The sequence below is a fragment of the Apodemus sylvaticus genome, chromosome 1, assembly GCF_947179515.1.
Source record: "Apodemus sylvaticus chromosome 1, mApoSyl1.1, whole genome shotgun sequence".
NCBI lineage: Eukaryota > Metazoa > Chordata > Mammalia > Rodentia > Muridae > Apodemus > Apodemus sylvaticus.
The window spans coordinates 141528195-141554206 of record NC_067472.1 but is presented as its reverse complement, the minus strand read 5'-3'; the positions used below and the strand labels follow the sequence as shown (position 1 = coordinate 141554206).

Sequence of the window (26012 nt, the reverse complement as noted above, 5' to 3'; positions counted from 1 at the left end):
AACAGAAGGGGGGGTAATAAACACCATGAAGAGCTACATGCGATAAATTACATAGCTTCCGTATAAGTACATGTACTTCTACGAGGAAACAAACCATCAAACAGACTCACACACACGCATACAAAACACAAACATATACACACACAAACACACACACACACACACACACACACACACACACACATGAATACTATGATAGCACTGTCTGCTCTTCCCAGGGCCCTGGGTTCAAATCTCAGTACCCACATGGCAGCTCACTATAACTCCAAGATCTGATACCCTCACACAGCTATACATGCACCCCAAAACACAATGTACATAAAACGAAAATAAGTTTTAAAAGTTTATTTTTAAAAAAAACATGAAAACAAAAGAACATAGAAACATCATACTAACCACAAAAAAATTGAAGGCTTTCCTACAGCAAATGAAAGCATGACACAGTATCCACCCTTGCCATTTATGTGTAACATTGTATGTGAGGGTCTTGCCAGGCCATCTACCAAGAAGATGTAACATTGAGAGGGAAGAGGCAGGACTCCAGGTATAGTGATCTTGTATTTGGAAATTCCTAAAGAGTCTGCTGAGGAGACTGACTGGATTAATCTCAGGGAGCTCCCGGAGAAGAGACAGATGAGCAAGACTGGTTAGATTCCTGCATATTACAATTGAACACACTGAGAATGTGTTCTAGTTACCAGACTAGTTAGGGGTCGAATTGAACTTATCCATCCCGGGCTTACTTATTTAAACACTTGGTCCCCAGCTGGTGACACCATCTTGGGGAGGTTCTGAAACTGCTGGCTTTGTGACCTAGCTTGTACAAGTGAACTTCTGGGAGCAGATCTTTTTTTATTTTTTATTATTTATTTATTTAGTTAGTTGGTTGGTTGGTTTTTTGGATTTGGTTTTTTTGAGACAGGGTTTCTCTCTGTATAGCCCTGGCTGTCCTGGAACTCACTCTGTAGACCAGGCTGGCCTCGAACTCAGAAATCCGCCTGCCTCTGCCTCCCAAGTGCTGGGATTACACTTGTGCGCCACCACTGCCTGGCTCACAAATCTTAAAAAAACAAAAACAAAAAACAAAACAAACAAAAAAAGATGTATTTATTTATTAAATGTAAGTACACTGTAGCTGTCTTCAGACATTCCAGAAGAGGGCATCAGATCTCATTACGGAAGGTTGTGAGCCACCATGTGGTTGCTGGGATTTGAACTCAGGACCTTCAGAAGAACAGTCAGTGCTCTTAACCACTGAGCCATCTCTTCAGGCCCCTAGGAGCAGATCTTGAAGGGCATGTCTACTTATGGTTCTGGCTACAGTGTTCTGTTGCCAGGGCTATCAGATGTGAATAAGCCACACCACAAGCTCCTGCCACTGCAGGCCACATCACTCCGGCTGCATGCATTCCTACCACAGTGGACTATACCCTTCGAACTATGAGCCCAAATAAATGCCTTCCTCCCTTGAGTTGCCTCTGCTCTGTGGCGCTGTGGCAAGCAAAGTGACTAGCATGCCAAAACGCCAAGAAGAACGAAACACCTAAAAATAAGTTTAAAACGCATAACCTGAAAACTAGCAAACCTTAACAAGTAGAAGGATATCCTCTTTCCATGGATTGGAATATTTCAAGATGTAGTACTGTACAAATTGCTTCCCAGGACAATCCCTGTCAAAATTCCATCTGCCTTCCTCGCACCAGTGAGCAGCAAACTGATCCTAAAATTCACATGGAATTGAAAAGGGCTCAGAACAGCCAATTCAGTCTTCAAAGAGAATAATGAACCTGGAAATTTGATGCCTCCTGGTTTCAAAACTTAGTGTCAAAGAAACACCATGTGGCGCCATCACTAGAGTAGACGCAAGGAGCAAGAGAAGAATTGAGAGTCAAGAAACAAATCCTTACATTTACTCTCTGTTGATTTTCACTGAGGGTCTAAGAATATTCCACAGGGAACTTGTCTTTTTAGCAAGTGTTTCCGGCACAACTGGATATCCAAGGGTAAAAGTGACGTCACACATACATTCTTGCTCACAAGGTGTCAGCGCTCCAACTATCTAAACACAGAAAATTCAGAAATTACCACAGGCAAGAATTTTCCTGATATAGATTTGCTAATAAGACACCAAAGATACAAGCAGTGGAGAGTGGAGAGATGGCTCTGCAGTTAAGAGCACCAGTTGTTCTTTCAGAGGTCCTGAGTTCAATTCCCAGCAACCATGTGATGGCTCACAACCATCTGCAATGGGATCTGATCCTGGCTTCTGGCATGCAGGTGCACATGTTAAACATAAAATACATAAATAAGAACTCTCTTTAAACAAGAACAAGTGACAACAAAAAAAAAAAAGGAGGTTAAAGATCATCAAAATGTTAAGGTTTTTGTTTTGCTTTTATTTCAAAAGAGATTATCAAGAAAGCAAAAAGATAACCAAGGAATGGGAGAAATTTTTACATCTGTAATCTGAGGAACCACAACTACTCAGATAGTAAATTCACAGATAACCCATAACCCACGTGCAGACTGTACAAATGTCTAGATAAGATAGAGACCCTATGGCCCACATATACTCAGAGTAGCAATTACATGAGCTTCACTGATGTGGGGATATTTAGCCCGTTCCAGCCCATGCCCGACTGAGACCTAGGATATACCAGGATCTGAGTGTGACTGGTATGTAGCCTCTGAGGTCACAGTAGCCATAGTGAAACCCCGGGAGCCTACAGTAATAAATGCGCATTGGGGAGATTTTTTAAAGTATACCATTCTTTTTGTTCAGTGGCCTCCTGGCGTCTCCTCATCCCCTCCACATCCTTCAGGAAGAGCTTGCTTACAAGGTGTGTGCCCCAGAAACTATCACTGCCACAGACACTGGCTGGGGAGACAGAACCCATTCTCAGATGCCAGCCATCATCATGTTACATCACAGGAAAAGCTGCCCCTGGGGCCGGGGAGGGCGATGGTCTGGTCTATAAAGAGGCTGCTGTGTAAGCATGGAGCCCTGAGTGTGATCCTTAACGCCTAAGTGAAAACCAGACCCAGTGCCTGTAAGCCTGTGCTGAGGTTAGGAGACAGAGACAGGTCAATCCCTGAAGCCTGGTGGACTCCCACCCTAGCTAAGTCGATCAGCTCTGGGTTCAGCGGGAGACTTTGTCCAATGTAACATATAGAAATGCATGGTGGTGCACGCCTGCAATCCCAGCACTTGGGAGGCAGAAGCAGGTGAATTTCTGAGTTCGAGGCCAGCCTGGTCTGTAGAGTGAGTTCCAGGACAGCCATGGCTACACAGAGAAACCCTGTCTCGAAAAACAAAAACAAACAAACAAACAAACAAAAATAACATCATTGGGTGGGCATGTCTTCCTTGACTTGGCTACTTCCTTTCAGTGTATATACTGTCTGTTACTATGTATATACTATGTTCAGTTTATATACTATGTTACAGGGTTGACATCGCCCTGTGCTGGTATCCTGAAGTGTTTCCCTCTGTCACTTTCAGAGTTTCTGCTCTCCTATTGAAGTCTTACTACTGTGGTTCCCAGCCCTCCTAACGCAGAAGCCCTTTAATACAGTTCCTCATGTTGTAGTGACCCCTCCCCAACCATAAAATCACTTTCCTGGTGACTTCATAACTGTAATTCTGCTGCTGTTATGAACTGTAATGTAAATATCTGGTCTGAAGAATAGCTGATATTGGAACCTTGAGAACGGGTCATTTGGGGTCACAACCCCCAGGTTGAGAGCCACTGTCTTAATACACTCTGTACCTCACCTGCCTTGCAGTGTTTAGCATCGGACAAGATGAGAGAGGGCTTGAATTAGTTACTTTTCTGTTGCTGTGATTAAAAAATAATTAATTAATTAATTAATTACTGAAAAAGCAAGTTAAGAAAGAGAGAGTTTAATTTTGGCTGTGGCTGCAGATTATAATCCGGAACGATGGGTACAATATTGGCAAGCAGGCAGCAGACACAGTGGTAGAAACAAATTCCCTGCACAAAGTTCAGAGGCTAAGCTAGAAGTGACTTGAGGGTTAACCTTTCAAAGCCTGCCCACAGTGGCTTGCTTCCCCTAGCAAGGCCACACCTCAACTGGGGACCAAGCATTTAGTTCCCCAAGACTATGGGAGCACTCCTCATCTGAAGCACCACATGGTTTTATGCTGACACAGAGTCCACACTCAGGACCTGGCTGTCCTGCAGGCTTCCAGCATTTCTCCAGGCTTAGCATGCCTTAGGTTACGTCCTGGTTTTTCAGTCCCTCCTCTTCTACCCCAAAAAGGAACCATAGTCTCCTTTTCTTCTCTTGACTGGCATCTCTTCCCCCTAAATCTGAAACAGAAATCTTGGGATAAGAATGGGCAGATTCTATCCACAAGTGAGACAATTAAAACAAGTCCTAACTAAAGTTGTGGCCAAGATCTCTTTAGACAAAAACAGGGTAATTCTTTCCTAAGTAATGCACGTACTCTGGAAATATTCCAACACTCATATTTTTTTAAATAACCAAGCACTTCCCTCATAGTTATATTTTATATCTATTGCTCCGTAAGAAAACACTAGAGCCTTTTGGAAAGACACCACCCAGGCTGGGTCCATAAAGCTTCAAAGGGCTCAAGTAAAAGCTGGAACCTGGGCTATTTCAAAGGATGACGATCTCAAAGGATGCTGTGGGCCTGCGTGTCTGTCCTTTGTTCAGAGTGACTGTGCTTTGCAACACTCGGCTTCTCAGTACCACGAGTGTCCTATTTTCAATGCATCTGTGTGTGTCTGTCTGTGCATGTTTATGTGTGCAGATGTAAGTGTACATGCTTGCATATACAGTGCACATGTGTGTGTGTGTGTGTGTGTGTGTGTGTGTGTGTGTGTGTGCATAGAGAAGCCAGAGGACATCCTCAGGCACCACCTTTGAAGGGACCTGAAGCTCATTGACTAGGTCAGACTGGCCGCAGGCTCCCAGAATCCCCCTGTCTCCTCTCCAGGCTGGAAATGCTAGTGTGCTTCTATACCTGGCATTTTTTAATGGGTTATGGACATTTAAATAGGCCAATCATGCTAATGAAGCAATACCTTCCCAACTGAGCTATTGAAGGTTTTCTGAGTACTTGGGGTTTCCTTGTGAAATGCGAAGTTATTCTCAGGTCCTAGAGACAGCAAAATTGGCAGAGAGACTCATTGGTTTTCAGTTTAGTTTATTTATTTATTTATTTATTTATTTATTTATTTATTTATGTATTTTAAAAAAAAGGCTTCCTCTCAGCTTTGTGTCTACACATTCATCTTAAATGCTTATAGAATGAAAGATTTCTGCAGTGTATACCCAAGGACACTGCCCTGGTAGGGAACACAATTGGACTTTTTAACTTTCTCCTGGGCAGGAATGAGGGTATGTGGGTGGCCCTCTTCTCAGAGGCTGCACACTGGTGCAACGAGCAGTGTTGGACACACAGGAGAGGGCCAGGGGCAGGTAAGAAGTTAGCTCAGGGTGCAGCCATTGTGGCCTTTCCCCCAAGTGTTCACTGTAGCTTACAAAGGGAAGGGAAGAGGTTTCAAGTCAGATTTCAAAGGCTGCTTGTCTGTGAGTATCCTTCCTCTAAAATCCAAAACCCAACATGCTTTAAAAATATGCAACTTTCTGAGTTCCAACATGATAGTACAAGTAGGAAAGTAATACTCTAACAATGTCACATAAATTTGCTCCAGGCTATGTGCACTTTGCATATAAGGTGTGTGTGTGTGTGTGTGTGTGTGTGTGAGAGAGAGAGAGAGAGAGAGAGAGAGAGAGAGAGAGAGAGAGAGAAATGATTGGTCTTAGCCACTATTCCCAAAATACCTCATCATATCTGTGAAAATAGCCAGAACCTGAAAAAGAAATGGATAAGGAGAAGCCTGGACCGTTGCCAGCACGATCCATGAGATAACTGGGTGATCTCATGCTGATGGCCTTTTGATGTACCACTCTATGCTGCCAACTGCTATCAGAGTGTGGAATCGCCCTGCTTCCCAAAGCTTTGATCTTGGAGGCTATTTTTCTACCCTTCTTCAGAGAAATACCCTCTCAGTAGTTTAGCTGTAGGGCCCACTGGCCTGCAGGGGGCGCTGTTCAGTGCAGCCTTCTGCCTTCACCAGAAAAGCAGACTGAGCCAACTGCTTCCTCCCATTGAGTTGGCATTGTTTCTAATGGGAGGGACGGTGGCCATCTAGAAAGCCAATATGGCTGTCTATGCAACTCCTGACCTGACCAGTGGCTACAGTGAGGAAAGGCAGGCAGGTAACTGGTCACCACCAGCCAGTCTGAAAGAACATTGGGCCTTTGGTGAAGTAGGAGGAAGGACCTGGGCAGTGATCCAAGATAACAGATCTGAAAGAGCAGAAAAAGAATGCAGAGATGAGGGACTAGAAAGGTGGCTCAGGGGATAAGAGGGCTTGCTGCTCATGCAGGGAATACAAGGTTGGGTCTCAGCACCCACACTGCATGACTCACAACAGATTAGTTCTCCAGCTAGCTTTAGAGGACCTGATACCTCTGGCCTCTAGTGACATTTACTAGACATTTACTAGTGGCATGCACACATATGCAGAGACATACAAACACACAAATACAATAAAAGAATAATAAAAAAGAAATACTTTAAAAAACATAGAAAAAGTATGTTGAGTAGCCCCTGAAGTTGAAAAACAAATTCTTAAAGTAGATTTGATAAAGGAGGTATCCAGGCAAGTAGCTGTAGTTACCCTGCTTGGGCCCTGCAGGTGTTCTTCTGCAGACAGGTGATCTTCTGCAGACAGGTGATCTGCAGACAGGTGTTCTTCTGCACACAGGTGTTCTTCTGCACACAGGCAATCTTTTGAAGACAGGTGATCTTCTGCACACAGGTGTTCTTCTGCAGACAGGTGATCTGCACACAGCTGTTCTTCTGCACACAGGCAATCTTTTGAAGACAAGTGATCTTATGTACACAGGTGTTCTTCTGCAGACAGGTGTTCTTCTGCAGACAGGTGTTCTGCAGACAGGTGATCTTCTGCACACAGGTGTTCTTCTGCACACAGGTGTTCTTGTGCACACAGGCAATCTTTTGAAGACAGGTGTTCTTCTGCAGACAGGTGATCTTCTGCAGACAGGTGATCTGCAGACAGGTTTTCTTCTGCACACAGGCAATCTTTTGAAGACAGGTGATCTTCTGCACACAGGTGTTCTTCTGCAGACAGGTAATCTTCTGCACACAGCTGTTCTTCTGCACACAGGTGTTCTTCTGCACACAGGCAATCTTTTGAAGACAAGTGATCTTATGCACACAGGTGTTCTTCTGCACACAGGTGTTCTTGTGCACACAGGTAATCTTTTGAAGACAGGTGTTTTTCTGCAGACAGGTGATCTTCTGCAGACAGGTGTTCTTCTGCACACAGGTGTTCTTCTGCAGACAGGTGATCTGCAGACAGGTGATCTTCTGCAGACAGGTGTTCTGCACACAGGTGTTCTTCTGCACACAGGCAATCTTTTGAAGACAGGTGTTCTTTTGCAGATAGGTGTTCTTCTGCACACAGGTGTTCTGCACACAGGCAATCTTTTGAAGACAGGTGTTCTTCTGCAGATAGGTGATCTTCTGCAGACAGGTGTTCTTCTGCACACAGGTGATCTTCTGCAGACAGGTGTTCTTCTGCAGACTTCCTTTCTAAGTCTCTCCTAGGTCTAATGACCTAGTGCAGTTCACACACTCTCCTGCCAGCCAGCGTGAATTCCCAAGGAAAACCAAGAAGTCCTCACTAGAAGGAAGATAGTGATGGGCAGACAAGAACAGATAGGCCCCATGTAAAACACATAGGCATCGTGGTCACACCGAAAGTCAGATATAATCTGACTAGATCCTGCTAAATCAAGAGCTAGATCTAGATCATTAACCTTGAGCTACTGTACTGGAAAATTCCTGTGCCTGGGTAAGAAAGGCAGCCCGCCCAGAATGTTAGTCTTGGATAGAAGCTACGACATCGGCAGCTGTATGATTCTCAAAGCATGAGAGTTTCTTTTCCAAACTCTTGGTGGCTGGGTGTGGTACAACCTGTTAGCTAACCCAGATCTCACCACCATATTTCAGCTCCCAAACTGTACTGGCCTGAGGTCTGGATCCTGGTGTGTAACTCAACAGGGTTTGATGGCTGAAGACAGGCCAAATGGATGTTTCGGCTGTTAGCTGAACCCTGTTCTCTTAGTACTTTCTGCTTCCCCAGTGAGAACTAAGTTTGTTCCCCTAAGTCCCAGAGAAACTTCTTTTTTTTTTCAACAACCTTCTTGAAAATGAATTTGCTGTAAAAGTTAGAAAAACCTGAAAACTCATATTTTTCAGCAACTAGCTCATACAGATGTACGTGTCTCACAAACATAGTACCCGAGTTCCATTCCCCAAACATACATTTTTTTAAGAAAGTCAGGCACGGTAGAGTATGCTTATGATCCCAGTACTAGGAAAGCAGAAACAGGTGGATTTGGGGGGGCTTGCTGGTCAACCAAGCCCAGCAAAATTGGTAGATTTTGGCCAAGTGCCTGAGATTGACTTCTGAGGTACAGATAGATACACACACACACACACACACAGAAAGAGAGAGAGAGAGAGAGAGAGAGAGAGAGAGAGAGAGAGAGAGAGAGTTTTCTTTTATTACAGATTATTTTTATAAAATAAATGTACAGATCAAATGAAGCCCCAAAAGAAGGAAGAACAAAGTTTGGATACTCTGGTCCTTATTAGAAGGGGAAAAAAGACCCACAGGAGGAGATACAAAGTGTGGAGCAGAGACTGAGGGAAAGACCATCCAGAGACTGCCTCACCTAGGGACCCATCCCAAATACAGTTACAAAACACAGACAGTATTGTGGATGCCAACAAGTGCCTGCTGACAGGAACCTGATGTAGCTGTCACCTGGGAGGCTCTGCCAGTGCATGACAAATACAGAGGGGGACACTCTCAGTCAAATATTGTTCTGAGCACAGGGTCCCTAATGGAGGAGCTAGAGAAAGGACCCAAGGAGCTGAAGAGTCCTTTTGCAGCCCCATAGGAGGAACAACAATATGAGCCACCCGTACCACCAGAGCTCCCAGGGACTAAACCACCAACCAAAGAGTACACATGGAGGGACCCATGGCTCCAGCTGCATATGTAACAGAGGATGGCCTTGTTGGACATCAAAGGGAGGAGAGGTCCTTGGTCCTGAGAAGGCTAGATGCCCCAGTACAGGGGAATGCCGGGACAGGGAAGCAGGAGCGGGTGGATTGGTGAGCAGGGGGAATAGGGATGGGTTAGGGGATTTGGTGGCGGGGAGAACCAGGAAAGGGGACAACATTTGAAATGTAAATAAAGAATATGTCTAATAAAAAAAATCCAGAAAAAAAAAGATAAATGTATGGAGGCAGCAGATACTAAGGCCGCTGGAGGACCAGTCTGTCCCTCTGGGTAGATAATAAAGAGAGAAAGGAAGGGGTGCCTGCGCTCTGCTGCATGATTTAGATGAGCCCATAAATCATCATGGGCAAACCCTACAACCCTCTGGAAGGTCGAAAACACATTCATTGCATTTTATAAACGAATCCTTCAGGATACTTAGTTACTGAGTAACTTCCTCAAGCCCTAAGCCATGGCAAGGACGACCTCACACCAAGCCCTCATCCTATGACTCTTACATACTTCCTGATGGCCCATTATGAATTAAGAAGCAATGCCAAGGAAGGTCAAGAGAAGGCAGCATTGGTGTTTTCTTAGCTCCTAGTTTAGCAGTTGGTGAGGGGAAGGCTACGATGGCTCCCTTCTCTGGAAGTTAAAACACAGCTACAGGTTCAAAGTTGTAAAACTAAACCATTCTAGTTTAAATCCTTAATCCCCCAAATGTCCATGTTGTAAAGGCTTGGTCCCCAGCCATGGTGCTAGTGAAAGATGGGGAGGGGAGGTGTGAGGAGGCAGGGTCTGGTGGGATTAGTTAGGGGTTTGGTGCTAGGCCCTTAAAGGGGAGGCTGGGGACTTGCTCCTTTCTGTCTCTCCTAGCTTCCTGGCCACCTACGAGAACTCTCCTCTGCCTCATGCTACTGTAATAATGTACTGCCCCACAACTGGCCCAAAGCCAGTGGAGCCAACTGAACCTTGACTCAAGCCATGAGCCAAGCAAACCATTTCTCTGCATAAGCTGACTCCTCTTAGGCATTTTATCACAGGATGGGAAGATGACTCACACATAAGTAGAACACCAACAGTGTTAGCATTAGGTGCATCCATGTACAGCCAGAAGCTCTCCTTAGGGAGCTCTGGACCCAGCTACAAGAGCACCACACCTGCGTCCATTACCATGGCACCCACCGCACATCCCTTCCCACCTGTGTGCGTCACAGCCCAGATAAAAAACTCCTACCCCAGCCCAGAGCTCCCCTTCTTCTCTTCTTCTTCCCTCTCACCCCCTCAGAGGCCACCTCTACCAATAAAACCTCCCCTGTGAGACCTGTTGCTAGTGTGCCCTGTTGGGGACTGTGCCACATGTAGTCTAACAGTTTATAATGAACACTAGAATTGGTTTAGTGTGTGTGTGTATGTGTGTGTGTGTGTGTGTGTGTGTGTGTTAAATGGAATTGTATCAGCGTAGAAACAACTTTAGAGCCTACGCTATCTAAGATGAAGTTTTCCAGTAAGACTCTGGCTTCCCAGGCTAGGCTCCTGTTAGGGAAGATGGGTGTGGCCCTCCTCTGAACTCTGCATGCAGTGCTTTCTCCACCCACAGTTAGCCAACCTAGGGCTTGGAGAGGCTGAGAGGGTTTCCCACACTGTCTCAGATCCCACAGGAGTGGTGTGTAAGGTTGCTCGGGGCTAAGGAAGTGACACAGCCGATGATGGCCCAGGTCTGAGATTTTTCTGAGTGAGCCCATGCAGTCAAGGAACAAATGCACAGCCTGGCACATCATCTGTGGCTGAATAATGAGCTTGCCCAGCTTGAGGGTCATCCACACACGATACCTTTACCACTCCCAAAGCCAGTCGAGACAGCATTTACTCCCCTTTTCTGATACAGTTCTCTTTCCTAACAAGGGGCGGGGCCTGCATGAAGTCATGCTCACTCAGCTAGCTGAGCTTGCCGGGCACTCTTTGTGGTGCCAAGAGGGTCCCTCTGCCAATAGGGAACTCTTGGGATGTGCTTCCTTTCCGTGCCAGCGTCTCCAGAGTTCAGGGTGCCTCAATAAGCCAATTTCCCAAATGTATGGCTCAAGACAGGAGAAAGTGCCCCAGCCATAGCAGAATTCCACGGGTTAGCTCCCCTGAAAGGGGGGGAGGAAATTTCACTCTAGTTACAAGAGAATTTAAACACTAAGACACAGTGGTTTGACCTTGACCAGTATTCCACTGACAGAGGTCGAAATCAGAGGCTACTTCAGGACCCCAGCTTGCGTTTGATTGGCTAAATCATTTAAGTTCACATAGTGTGGTTTGTCGTGGACCTCAGCTCTGTTGAGTGTCTGTTGCCTACCTAGATCAGTGTCATCCTAAGCCCTTCCACTGGCCCTACTCGTCCTTAGAAATACCTCAAGTCCTGTGTTTACCTGGCCATGCCTTGCCCTGGCTTTTGATTTACATAGATATGTTTAAAACTATGGAACAAACCAAGATGGGTAAATTCCGGTCATGGGGAGGCACCAAAGCACTCCACTGGCTAAGCTCAATAGCCTAGCTAGCAGGAACGGGGAAGTCTCACCTCCGGGTTGGAGAGAGTGTGGTGTCAGGTGCCCCCTTGCCACTAGCTATACATGAACCCCTGGGCATGTTCCCAAATCTCTCCATCTGTAAAACTATGAAACTCGATCCTCTCTCATAGAAGTCTTGAGAAGATTAGGTGAAGTAATGCCTATAAATTCCTTCATCCCAAATAAGCACTTGATGAACGCAAGCCAAGCCCATCACTGCTATACAAGACTATAATAATTATAAACATGAGCCAGCTGCTGAACCCCAGCATTTCGTGGGTTATTCATCATGTCCCAAGACGCTACACACATGTACGAACACATGTGCATGAACATACATATGAATGCACCCCACATGCATGCACACACATATGAATGTGCACACACATGCATGCACATATATATGAATGCACACATGCATGCATGCACACACATATATGAATGCACACATACATGCATGCACACACGTGTATGCACACACATATGAATGCATATGTGCACATGCATACACACATATGAATGTACACACACACATACACACATATTTTTAATACAGTATGACTACAGAGCTTAAATAGGCCATGCTGGTATTTTCCAGGTAATAAAATATTGGGTCAAGTCCTGGCATTTTCTACTACTTCCCTTCTTGTCAGAGCAAGTCCATATAATTTATATGTATTTCAGGGTAAATGGAAACAGCAGGAAAAACCTCAAGTGGTTCATTGCCAACCTTATGAGGGTACCCTAACTTCAGATAGTGTTATCAGCACAATGAGGTGAGGCTGGGGAACTCTGAAAGGGGTTGGGTGTCATTCAGACCTGAAGACTGGGCTCTGAGCTCAGAGCTTGGCATGTCGTTTTCCAGACACCTAAGAGCATGCAGCCTGTTAGTGGCTGAGCTGAGACAGGGGAGTGCAGATAATGAGCTTGAACTTGAGATGGGTGGCTGGGAGGTGCTAAGCCCTGCCAGCACTTCTCTCTTCTAACCAGGACATGAATTTAAACATTGCAGACAAAAGCAGCCTGGGGAAAGAGAGGTAGGTTATTTCCAAGGCTTATGTCCCCACATCTGTCAGAGCAGAAATTAACACCATAATGGTGGTAACGAATGTTCTAGGCTATACTGTGTGGGTGACTTGGTCACCTTGTCCCCTCCTTAATGTTTAATATACTTCTAGGGAAGAGGACACTCCCTGGCCAGTCAGACTGAGCCTTACTCTGACTTTTGACATCAGGAAGAGAGGACATTTCAGCTGCTGTGCCTGCCCAGTGGGCTCATCTGGTGGCAGTGGTGACTATTTTCATGATCTGTGCAGGCTCGCTGCAACGGCTATTTTCATGATAGCTGCTGCTCTGTCTCCTCAGAATCTCCTGCTGGAGAAAGAGGGGGTACTTCTTTGCTGACATGTTGAGGGGGCCCCCTCTCTGGGGTTCCTGGTGTAACAGTGTCTCCTGTCTGAGAACTGGGAGTCTGCGTCTCCAGCATCTCCAGCATCTCCAGCCTGTTCCCTTGTACCAGTTCTAGTTACTGATGCTAGTAGGAGTTAATTTGACAAAAGGTGGCAAAAGTTCTTAGAAATCTAGATTGTGAAGCTACTAACATGAATGAATAGGTCTTGATCCTTGAACTAGAGGACAAAAGTCTGTGGTGAGAAGAGGGACATAAAAGCAACCAACCAGTTATCTCATCTCCTGAGGGCTGAGAAGCCCAGAGCCCAGCTTCTGAAGGTGAAGACAATGGGCCAGGCTCCCTATCTAAGTCAGCCAGAGCTGACAGGAAGCTCCAAGCCTTGCTCTGCATGTGTTCTAGAGCCTGAGATGGGTCAAGGAAACAGAGGGACCGGCAGCCAGATATTGCTGCTTCTAGACAAGGCACTCTCTGCCCAAGCTTCAAGTGCACAAAAGAGCTATCTCTGTGACCTTAATTCCAACACAGCGGGAATATCATGGACAGAGGGCAGCGAGGCAGTGAGTGGCTGTCGTTCTTCAGTTTGCCAGTCAGGGAAGAGGCTTGGAGCAAGGTTAAATCTAGGCCCCTGCGCTTCAAGAAAAGTAAATAAGGACCAAGAACTCAGTCTGAACCCACAAATTACAAAAAGGTCAATCCGGGTTGCTTAGCATTTAAAGAAAGTTCTGAGAGATTCCATTCTGATTCTGTAATCAGGAATGGAGACACACAGGAGCAGGGCTCCCATGGTTTCGGGTGAATCCAAGAGCCTGGCGAGTAAACACCAGTGTACTACCATAGCCCAGCAAACAAACCCCCAAGAGTCCTGCTGAGAAGAGTTTAATAAAGGCAGGTTGTTGGTGTTGTTTGTAACATAAGAGAAACCAGAAAGAATAATTAAGCTCTTACATACACACACACACACACACACACACACACAAATAGCAGAAGGAAAATTTTTGCTGCAAACTGAAAATGAGGGTAAAAGCGAGAAAGGGAAAAGAAGGTATGTAGGAAGTATGGAGAGAGAGAGAGAGAGAGAGAGAGAGAGAGAGAGAGAGAGAGAGAGAGAGAGAATGAGAATGAAGAAACTAATGCACAGCCCCAGGAGGCGGGCATGCTTGTTATCATGGTTAAAGAACTAGGACCCAGGCAGCCACGTCCACATCCCAGTTCCACAGCTGCTGTTTGGGACCCGGGGTGGGTCACCACCCTAGCCCTGTAAGACAGGACACAAGCATTGTGTCTGCCTCGTGGGGTTGTTGCGAGTATGAATTAATAGAAACAAATTAGTCAGGCCATTTCCAGACATGCAGTAATTGCTAAATTTGGTGCCTCTAGGATCCCTGTTCTCACTGTGGTGTATTTTTTAGAAGTGTCCAAAACCCTCACCCAGGATGGAGTCTGATTCAAGAAATTAAAGAAGCCATGCCTGAGGCCATGCTGCTCAGTTCTGAGATATCACAACAGGAGAAGAGGAGTCAGGAGCCTGTGGCGTGTGCTTTAGTCTCCTAAAAAGAGTAGCTCATAGGTCCCAGGGATGTGTCCTGTGCGTGTTGTCGGTCCCTGACGTGCTGAGAGAAGGGGCAGAGGAAGGGTGCCCAGTGTGGGAGTGGTCAGCCAGAGCTTTAAGCCTGGCACTGTTGCTGAGGTGAATGGAAGGTCCTCGAGCACTCAGCGGATTTCTCACACGACTATAGAAGCAGGGAGACAGTCCATCCCCATGGGGCCAGAACCAAGTCTCCTTGACCCATGTCCAAGCGGCCCCTAGAGGCTCCTTTCGTGATTCTGTCTTTGTGGCTTATCAGGAGCCTCCTATCACATGACTTCTAAGAGCAGGACTCTGTAGTGGGACCATATATATGTGGCACTAGCTCTTAGAAAGGAGACCTTGGGGTGTCCACCGACCTTAGTCTGAGCTCTTAACCTGCTGCAATTACTCTTACTCTAACTCTTACCCAGCGACTTATTGGGTGTTTACAAGGTGCCAGATTCTGTGTCCTAGCTCTGCTAGCCTAAGGTGAAGAGATTCCTCTCAGCCTTGTGGAACCTTTCTTGTGGGCAAGATGGACAAACAGAGAAGACAGCTCCTTTCCTAGGAGCATAGGTTATGCCCTTCTTGTTCTTACGCTGCTTTTGAGATTCTAGTACAGAGGCCGTGCGGTATGCCACAGGGCTCTGGCATCCAGGAACAAAGGTGCCCACCTTGCCTCAGGTTATGGCGAGGGAGTTGCCTCTTCCTCGTCTGCCTGGGTGTCCAGTAAAGACTAGAGGACGCCACATCTGGCACAGGAAAAGGCCCAGTTAGTGTGGTTCTTATTGCTTATTTACTTGAAGCTAGTCAGGCTACACCCAGACATGGGTTTGTAGAAGCCACATGCGCTCGGGAGGCTTCGGCCAGCAGGGTGTGTCCGCAGCAGAAGAGGCGGGTAGAAGCCAAGCGGCCTGGCTGCTGCTGCCTCCTGAAGAACAGCTAACAGGCTGTGTATGTTGCAGAAGGAAGACAGCAGACTGTGTACTTCAGGTCTTGATAGCTAGAGAATGGGTGTGCCTCCTCTGAGGAGAACGTGGCCGGTTTGGAGTACAGTGAGCCCCGTGTCATGGAGAGACACAGGCAGGAAGTTCCCCCCAGCTACCCTGCTATTCACTCTGGATTCGGAACTTCTAGCTCCACCTTCAGGAAATCACCCAAAATCTGGGAGGTTACAATGGAAACTCTCCAAACAGTCAACCCATATATACTGGCTAGGTGATTTATAGACAGGAGTATTACATAAGCCTTAAAAAGTCAATATTTAGAAAAAAACTCAGTAATCGCCTGGGAATTGCTTCTACTATCAATAGTGGAACAAAACATGAAATGTTTGTGTATGGCGTGCGTGACATGGGGCGTTACGGAAAATATGTGTGATAAAGAGTCGGCTCATATGTGTTCCATGTTCCTTCCCTTCCGAGTTTTAGGGGCCTTCCAGATTTTCTGCTGTGTGCATAAATTATCATTATAATTTCTACAAACTAAAGGAAAACTAAGGCCAAAGAGCTTCCTAAAACTGAATGAATCATAGCCCACGGCTCTCTAGAGAGCGGCCGGAAGAGGGCTCGAGGGCGCTTCAGTCAGTTCTCGCCGCTCCTTATTGAGACAGAGTTCAGGACGTGAAAGAAAGACATTTTCAAGGTTCTTTCCCAGCCCAAGGCTCTGTGCTAAAAGCTGTCATTCAAAAGAGTCGGGGATAAGGCATGGACCAGATCACCACAGCCAGGTGGAGCAGGCCTTTGTGGATGGAGGGAGAAAGCCTGGGCTCTGTGGCTAGGCCGTGCATCACAGAGCAGACTGTTGTGTGGGATTCTCTAATTAAATGGTTTCCTAGTTGTCTGAGAAGCTGAGAGATGGCCAGTGATAAAAGTACTTGCTGCACAAGCACAAATGCCTAAATTTGGATCTCTAGCACCCATGTAAGTGTTGTACACAGAGAGAGGGGTGCATCTGGGAAAGTGGGGAAATAGGACAACCTTAGGACCATGTTAGCCAGCCAGTCCACCAAAACAGCAAGGCCCATGTTCAGGGAGAGACCTTGTCCCAAAGAACTAGGGAAAGGAATCAAGGAATTGGCATTGACCTCTGGTTTCTATATGTGCATGCACTCATGCATGCGGTGCAAGTTCACCACCCACACATGCATGCACATGCATGTACACACAAACACACACACACACACACACATTACTAATCATGAAAACTGCTAACCCGCAACGCTTGGAGGAGAGAAAATATGTCACAAACTCAATGTAATAGGATGACGTGGGGTGGGAAACCCCAGTCTCCAGTTACCCTGAAAACTTTCCCTGAACAGAGAGACTCAGGAAACAGATAAACGTGGAAGAGAAGCTGTGTTCTCTTCCATCTAATAGGATACTTGCCGGGAAAAAAAAAATCTCTGAAGCATCCTGGGTGATTTAATGCCACCAACTTAATAAGCCCAGAAAGCTAACGAATCTCTTCCTTCTCTTCTGGGAGGACTCATAAACATGGTTTCTGTAGCTCATTAGCTATTAAAGTTATTAACAAATTATTATTTTCAATTGAGAGTGGTTATGGAATTCATTAATTCCTCTCATGCCAAGACTCTGCAGTTCACTGAGAACATGAATTATCCCTCGCAGTCCGGAGTTTCTAAATCATCCTGGACCAGGTTCGTTCCCTCTGGCGCAGCAAGCCATGCAGGGCTGAATTGCTAGAAGCCTCCCATACATAATTTACTGAGAACTTAATTGGGACTAATTATTGTCTCTCATTTGCCTGCCTGGGAACATCTGCCCAGCAGCTGCTCTGACTCCATTCGGCTGGGATGTTTGAAGCTTTCTGTAAAGTGAGACAAGGGGCATGAATATTTTATCATAGATTTATCTCACTGTAACTTTTTATAGGAAACTGCTGCTGGCTTTATTAGGCCGGTGTATTAATGCACAGTCTTCCCGAAGCACTGGAGCTGAGCTGTGAGCATACTGTCTTACAAGGCTCACGACAGAGGAGAGGGAGATGTGACTGGGGTGTGTGGAAGGGGAGGATACAGGCGTGGAAGGAAGCTTGCTGACTTGTACATTTTAAATTGTTTTCTGTGCCTGTTGGAATCTTGAGTCAGTCCATAAAGAAACATATAGTCGGCCATATGTGATCAGGCCATGGCATAAATGCCCATTTCATGGATCAAAACTGTGAACCCAGGGGAAGCTGGACTGGATAGCCAAAGTCGCCTCCCAAACTGTGCCTGGGCCTCTTTACCCTCAGGAGTCTCAAGCCTAAGATGTTCTCGCAGGAGGCGAATCATTGCAACCCTTTGGTGAGCCCAGTGAGTAAGCAGGGATCCGAGAGGAATGGGCTGTGTGGGCCCTGCAGTGGCCAGCTGAGGAGTGAGGAGAGAGTGCCAGTCAGAGAGCCACACCAACATCTCTGGATCAGGGGGCACACAGGCATCCATGGCCAACCAAAGCAGGGCAATTAGGCATTTTACCCGTGCCTTGAACTTGACCCATTCCTCTTTCCGCAATCTGAAGACTTATTTTTGTCTGTTTGCACATCTTCCTGGAAATGTCTGTAATCCTCACTGAAATAAGAAGGCATGTGGGCTGAACGAATGAGAACATCATCAGATTGTCTTGAAAGTCAGGCAGGCCCAGCATAGGACAGTCAGCAGGTAGAGGGACTGCTCAAAGTAGCAGGGCGGAGCTAGCTGCCGGGGTGGCCTCTTAGTTGCTTACCTCAGGTGAGGTGACTGTGGACGTGGGGGTGGAGGCCATAACTGAGATCCCCTTGGGATCTCTTCCCTTGGGAGCCTTAGTAGGATGTAACAGGGTCTCACGTGTGCTCTGGAAAACAGTCCAAGCTGAGCCCCTTTTCTTGACTTGGCATGACTGGGCTTTGTTACCCATCACGTACCCTGGGCACCGTGGGCATGGCAGGACAGTCACACTAGTGGGGTTTCAGGGCAGAAAGTTGGAGGCCCAACATCCTAGAAACTACATTTTCATCTCTCTCTCTATCCCTCTCTCTCTCTCTCTCTCTCTCTCTCTCTCTCTGTGTGTGTGTGTGTGTGTGTGTGTGTGTCTTTCTCTCTGTATGTGTCTCTCTCTGTCTCTCTGTCTCTCTGTCTCTCTGTCTCTCTCTCTCTCTCTCTCTCTCTGTGTGTGTGTGTGTGTGTGTGTGTGTGTGTGTGCCAACAGAGGCTAGAGGTTCGCATCAAGTGTCTTCCTCTCCACTTTATTCTTTGAGGCAAGCCCTCTCTTGAACCCGGAGCTTGCTGAGGTTGATAGCCTGTCTAGGCTGGCATTACTGGGGTCCTCTCGAGTCCTTCCCCTGCTCTAGGGGTATAAGAGCATGCAGGACCACACCTGTATTTTTATTGTAGATGTTTGGGATAAAATTCAGGTCCTCAGCAGGTTTGTGCAGCAAGACTTCACAGTCTAAGCCATCTCCCCACTTGCAGTTTTCTGTTTAAAAAAAAAAAAAGTCCGTGCTAAGAGACTGTTCAAACGACAGTCTGCTTTTGAAGAAGGAGCTGGGGAAACAGAGCGCAGCATGGTAAGCAGCCACAGCCCAGAGAAGTCAGGAGTGGTGCAGAGGAAAACAAGGAGTGGCTGTCAGGGCCACAAGGGTCCCGCTGCCATCTCCTCTGAGGTTTGTGGTGACGTGTCGTACTCACCAGGCACCCTCGCTCAGTGTAGGCTTATGAAAAGGTCGGCACTGCCCAGTGCCAGCCGCTGACTCAGGGCTGAGATCCGCAAGCACCAGCTGTGTCTGCATGGCTCCACCCAGCTTGTCTGTCACCTTGGGCCATTGTTTTTTCAGGTTCACCACCCACATGGCCTTTAGAAGCCATGACCACCGGCCGCCACTTCTAACACGGTGGCACATTAACAGGAACCAGGGATTCAAACTGCACCAATGGTCGTCATCACCTTGGAGTGTTGCTAAGGAGACTTGCTGGCCGATGGATGGATGTTCTCAGGGAGTCAGGACTGACTGAGTGTGTGGCTTTTGGGAAAGGTATTAAGGACAAAGTGGCAGAGCGCGAGCCCCTCACCCTTACGGCTCTCTGTACCAGACCCCTTGCAGGGCATCCAGCTGCGGGGGTGGGTTGTGCCTCCAGATCCTACAGTTGGAATAATCCTTCACTTCAGCACCACTTCCAGAAGCAGCAGAGCTGGCACCCTCTAGCCCTTGAGAACTCCCCCTAGGAACATTTCCTGAGTCTTATAAAATTCTGAGCCTTTCCATAGCCAAAGCTGGACAGCCGCAGGGCGGAATGCTGAGGAGATCTGCCTGCATCGTTTCATGTTGAGTAATCTTGTGGGGCCAGGCAGCTGAGGCATCTGTGAGGGTCCTCTACTGGTGTTAACCGGGCCTGGGGTGTTGCCTGCAACTCTCTGGGTTGGGGATTTTAGTATTCCTTTCTATTGGGTATCACTCAGTGCATATCCTGGGGGAAATACTGTCTCACCATCCCTCCAGGGAACCTCTTTTTGTTGTTCTTGGTTTTCCCTCTTTTTAGAGTAGAATGTTTTAGGATAACCTATTAAGCCAACCTGAATGTAAAACCAACATTTTTATCTCATAGAAATGTAGAGGGTCAAACCCCAGGAGGAAGTGATGGGGTGGTGTATAACAGCAGTGGTTCTGTGCCTCCTTTGCGATGGGAGATGGGATGATGCACCCCTGGCCTTTGAGGGGTTTTTCTCAGAAATCCGCAGCTGCCAGCTTGGGATATTAAAGTGTAAAGTCCCAGACAGGGTCGAATTCCTCAGTAGACATGACTTGGCCCACACAGGCCGCTCAAGGCTTTAGAGTCCAACATCTGAAAGCTCAGAAGAAAGCTGCTCTCTCAACTTGGCTGGTTAAGATGGAGAGGGTCCAGCACTGGCCACAGTGGGCTGGCAGCTGGTGGGCCACCGTGAGCTGGCACCTGGCGACTCTCCCTCACAGGTAAAATGGGACCTAAAATAGGACCACTGTACAGTGTCCCCAGCATGAAGCAGGAAAGCCCACCTCACCATTAAGAGATAAATGTGGCTGGGTTGCTTTGTCTTGTCTTGCTGCTTTATGGGCAGGACATGGTGATACATTTTTTTTCTTGTCATGTATCACCAATTTGCCTATTTTTATGTTTATCCAGCATTTTTATTTCTTTTGTGATTTAGTCCCTTAGTTTTTGCCCACTATCTGATTGTCTTTTTCCTAATTGATTTCTATGTTCAGCCTTAAAAAGAAAGGAAACAATGACTCAAGCTATAACACAGATGGACCTTTAAGGTGTCATAGAAAGCAGCATCCTAGGAAGTAACTCCAGGGGCCTAAGAAACATCAGGGCCAATGCTATATTGTGCCACTTTCAGAACAGGGAAATGTGTAGAATCAAATAGAACAAGACCACTTAGGACAAGGGTGGACTTGGGATGACAGCTCAGGAACATGGGTTTCTTGTGGAAATGATGAATAACTTCCAAACTTAGATGGTGGTGGTTTCATAACTGAGCATCTTGAAGACGCTCTTTCAGCGAGTTTACTATTTGGCAAGTGAGCCAAAGCCTAATGACACTTCTAGAAAGTGGATCTGCCACTCATTATTGAGTGGCCTCCAGCGGGCTACTGAACCCTGCAGTGCCTCAGTCTCCCCACCTATAGAATGGGTCAACTATATCAAATCTTTACAGGGGTTCAGAACATTGCTGACCACACAGCTGTTGTAGTATCTGGTGAAAGTATTGTCGAAACAATTTCCCTTGAAGCATATTTTAACAGAGTATTCACAGACAGGCTGCCAGCTTCCTCTCTCCTTCCCCCCATCCCCTCCCACCCTTCCTCTTGTCCCCCAAACCCTTCCTTAACTTAATCATTCTTTGTACAACACATACGAAATAATCACGACTGTCCAAGGGCAAAAGGCACGGAACAGTCACAGATGCTGTCAAATCCCCTCCTGCTCCAGCTTAGGATGCAATGGGCACAAGACATTTTAAAGTCAGAATTCAGGGCTGAAGATTGTTTCCCTCAAAAGCATTCATGGTTGGCCACACCAAGGAGAACATCATGAGTTGCTGGGCCTCTCTGCAAGCAGCAATGCCTGCTTCCAGGCAAGCTCATATCCACAAGCCGGCGTGATGCGTGTCAGATTTTCATTTCCTCTTTTAAAAAACAAATATGTGAATAATATTACTTTTCAGGGAACGGTATATGAGAACTCATAACTTCTGAGTTTAAGTGGAGAGAGGCGGAATTGAAGCCTCATGTGAAACTGTTATTGGGGCCCTGTTGACTCCCCTGGGAGAACAGCCCGTCCAGGCTCCTGTCACCTTTGCAGCACCACGCCAGTCCTCCTCCACACACATCTGTTTAATAAAAGCAGTCTCCTGTCTCCAGAAACTATAAATGGCATATGTGAAAGTTGTCTGACTTCTCATCAGAGTCGCTAGCCCCAGTCTACCAGGAGCTGAGGAAGGGACACAGTTCCGAGCAGAGGGGTAGGTCTGCCATTATGCGTGGTCCTTGTGGGTGTTGATTGGTGTTAAACGGGGAGGAAGGTCTCTTGGCAAGACTCTGCACGTTCCATCCCTCGGGCTCACAACATACATAGTGAGCAAAGTTACAGGTGTCCTAGGAAAGACTGTGTCACCACAGCAAGACAGAGAAAAGTGTTGGCTTCCTCTTAGCCGGACATTCATACCAGGGCACAGAAGTCCTGGGCCAAGGAAAATGGACTTACGTCTCTGTAGGCTGCCCTGTGCTAAGCATCTTCCAAATACTTTGACTGCTCTGTTCAAATCATATTCAAACTGCTCTGCTGTTGCCCCATGTGTGAAGGATCCCAGAGCTCAAAGGAAATGAATAGGATGCCCTGCTCTATGGTAACTAGTCCTGCTCTATGGTAACTAGTCCTACTTTATTGTAACTAGTCCTCAAGCAGGAGACTTGTGTTATTATACCCACTGCTCACATCTGAATCGTGCAAACTTATTAAGAATTAGTGGGGGATTAATTTTAGGGGACCTTATTCATCCCTCTCTTACTCCAGAATGGACACCCAGATGCCCTTTCCAGGGGCCCCTGGGAAACCACTGCTCCTCTTGACAGAACCAGTGTCTACATTTTGAAAAGTAGTTACACAGTCAGAATAGGCTGCATCTATCAGGCCTGAAGCGTGGTAGACTCACTGAGTTCTCAGGCCCACAGAAAAGGTCATCTCAGCCAATCTAGCAAAAGCTTGTGGGGTGTGAGCAGTTGCCAATGTTTTATAAAGAAAGGACAGGATGTGGTCCCTTCCTGGTCATCCAGCAGGCAAGTTGGGGATTGGGGACTTGAGTGTGCACCCCTCAGACCCAGGTACTTCGTGAGAAGCTGAGACTGTCTTCAATATATCAGCCTTGCCTGCTGCCGGGGCATGAATGCAGTGAGTCAGAGATACCATGGATAGAAAAGAGTTGATGTGACTGAAAATGAGAGCCCTAAGATGGGTGTAGGGAGCATGCCTGCCATCCCAGCTACCTAAGAGACTGAGGCAGGAGAGGGACTAGTTTAAAGCCAGATTGAGAAAAGCCTTCCAGCATGTTCTCTAACACCTGTTGACTCCATTGGCTGATCTGCATGCCTCCCAACCCCCACTCTCCTGTACCCTCCCCACACACAGACACACACACACTCTGTCACTTTGTCACTCTGTCCCTATGCACTCTGTATGTATGACCAGACTCTCTTAAGCCTCTGGCTGCTGCCTCCTCCACTTCCAGACCATCCTGAGTGACAATTCATACTCTTTACCTGGCCATACAGTCAGGCCTCACCCAGAGTTGAGTAGACTCAACGAGGAAGGTCTGTGGAGCTGGCTGTAAAGGGATGAAGACCAGCCTTGCTTCTTCACCCTCCCTGAGCCCCACCCACCACACTTGCTGTGTGACACTATTGCTGTCTTTTCTATTCCACTGACAGGCTCTCCCCCACCAGACTGCTGAACCTCAATTCTTTAGCCAATTTCACTTTGACCTTCAGGCCCCAGTGTAAGCTGCATTTGCTCTGTAGCCAAGCGCTAGCTGCAGATAAGTCCCTTTGCTTCTCATCAACAAAGACTCATCATAAAGGCTAGGATGCTGAAAAGAGCATCCCAGCCCCGGAGTCTGGACACAGCATAAAGCTGACTCAGTGTGTATGCATCTGCTTTAGCCAGGCTGGGATTGAGCAAGTTTACTTACTATCTCGGTGGCTGTGGCCTGCCTACAGCTTCTTGGGACTGCTGGAGTGGTTTGCAACATCCACCCTATGCTGTGGGATTCTAGGTGTGGCCTGTTTGATGCTGTGCCTGGGATATGCTCACCTCTGTAACAAGCACTTGGAATCACATGCGGGTGTCTTGTTCCTTGGGTTTGAGTTTTGGACAGATGTGCTGGACATTCCAATTGCTCATGAATAGCACATTCTTCCTTATCCCCTACACTGAAGTGCTGAGGTTAACCCCGAGCCCCCTAGATAATTCCTTTGTTAGCTGGTATTGCGGTGAAATACAGCATGTCACCCTGTCTTCTGTGATTGGAAGTCTGTGTGCTCTTTATAGTCATCCAATCTGAGATCTGCTGTACATTCATCACAAAGTAACTGTGCCAGAAGGCTGTGCCTCTGACAAAGCCATCATTTCTGTGACAGCTCAATCGTTTTTCAAGAGAACTCACAAGTCCTTTTGTCTAGTTTAAATTTCACCCACAGCACAGGTGGTACACCTCTTATCTGAGCACTTAATCAGCTAAAGGAGGAAGATTAAAAGTTCAAATTGTGCCTGGCCCATGTAACAAGACCCTTCATAAATATGAGAGTGAAGAGAGCGGGTGGGGCTGGCTCACTGGTGGAACACATTGCCTAGTATACACAAGCCTGGATTTCATCCTTAACATAAGGAGTAGTGAATGAAAGCCGAAGATTCTCAGAGTTATGAATGAGACGGTCTTTAATAATGGCCTAACCCACCCCCTCAATGCCCACTCTATTGTCTTAGACCTGGGAATTTGTTAAATTACACAGTGCAGAGGAATTAAGTTGAAGACAGGACTAAAGTTGTATGGTGGGTTGAATCGCAGTCTCCTTTTAAAGAAAAGTATGCTAGAGTCCTAACACCCAGGAAGCTAGAATGTGATCCCACTTGGAAATAATGTCATTGCAGACGTAATTAATCAAGATGAGGTCACACCAGGGCAGGATGTCCCCAGCCCCATCCAATATCCTTATGAGAAGGTAGCTGGGAAGACACAGGCATGCAGGGAGTACATGTGACTGTGAAGACAGAGAGTGGATAATGCTTTCATAAGCCCAGGAATTCCAGTTCCTCTCAGAGCCCAGGCAAGATCTGTGCAATAGACCTTCCTTCAAGGCTTAGAAGGACTACCACACCAATTGGTTAGTAAATGTAATGTGCACTTCAAAAAAAAATGGCCTAAATTATAACTGTAATATAAATTGCTACACAGCAGCTTCCCTGAATAAAAGTATTTGGAACTTCAGCTGCACAGTAGTATTGACACACATTCACAGACAATTGAAACAAGGAAAACTATGTGGGTGGTAGACAGTTTTAGAAAAACATTTCAAGTGTCATCCTCAGTCCCATTCTCCAGTGGCCCACAAGATGCCTTCTTCAAGAGTTACTGGCTCTAGTCTGGAAGCTTCTTGGACCAAGGAAAGCAAGGAGGACCTGGTCTTGGTGTACTGGACAGGCCTATATCAGTCAGCTAATTCTGTGGTAACAGATACTACATTGCCTTAAAACAGTGCTGGGTTCTCACAGCAGAGGGCAGGAAACAGAATCATAACCAACTTCATAACCGTATTGAAAGTTTCTGTTGGTCAGGTCTTGGGGTTGGGAGTTGGGAGTTGGGGGAGGTGGTTGGAGAGATGGATTAGTGGTTAAGAATGCTTGTTCCACAATTTATGAAGATCAGAACTTGCTCCTAGCACCCACATAACAAGCTGATTGCCTCTGCAAACGCCTGCATCCCCAGCTCCAGGGGGAGATGGAGACAGGAAGATTTCTAGTACCTTCTGGCTTCTAACCTAGCCAAAATCTTAGCCCTTAGTTAGGAAGAGACCTTTTCTCTGAGGCATAGGTGGAAAGAGATGGAAGACCACGATGCCTTCTGCCCCCCCCCACACACACATCAGCATATATGTATATACATTCTCATGCACACACATAAATAAATATCATATTTTTTAAGCTGCTGTTGGGACACGACCAGCTTCGTGTCCACTCACACTCCGTTGAACTAAGCATGTTCCCTATACCAAAGGAGCCACTGAATTAGATGACAGCTCTGATCTCTCTCTAT

General features: G+C 46.7%; 1 protein-coding gene across 1 annotated transcript in view; it reads left to right on the top strand.

Annotated features, from left to right (window-relative positions):
- The window catches only part of Adamts17 (ADAM metallopeptidase with thrombospondin type 1 motif 17), a 312892-nt gene that overhangs the window by 255040 nt on the left and 31840 nt on the right, over nucleotides 1–26012 (top strand). The window lies entirely within an intron of this gene.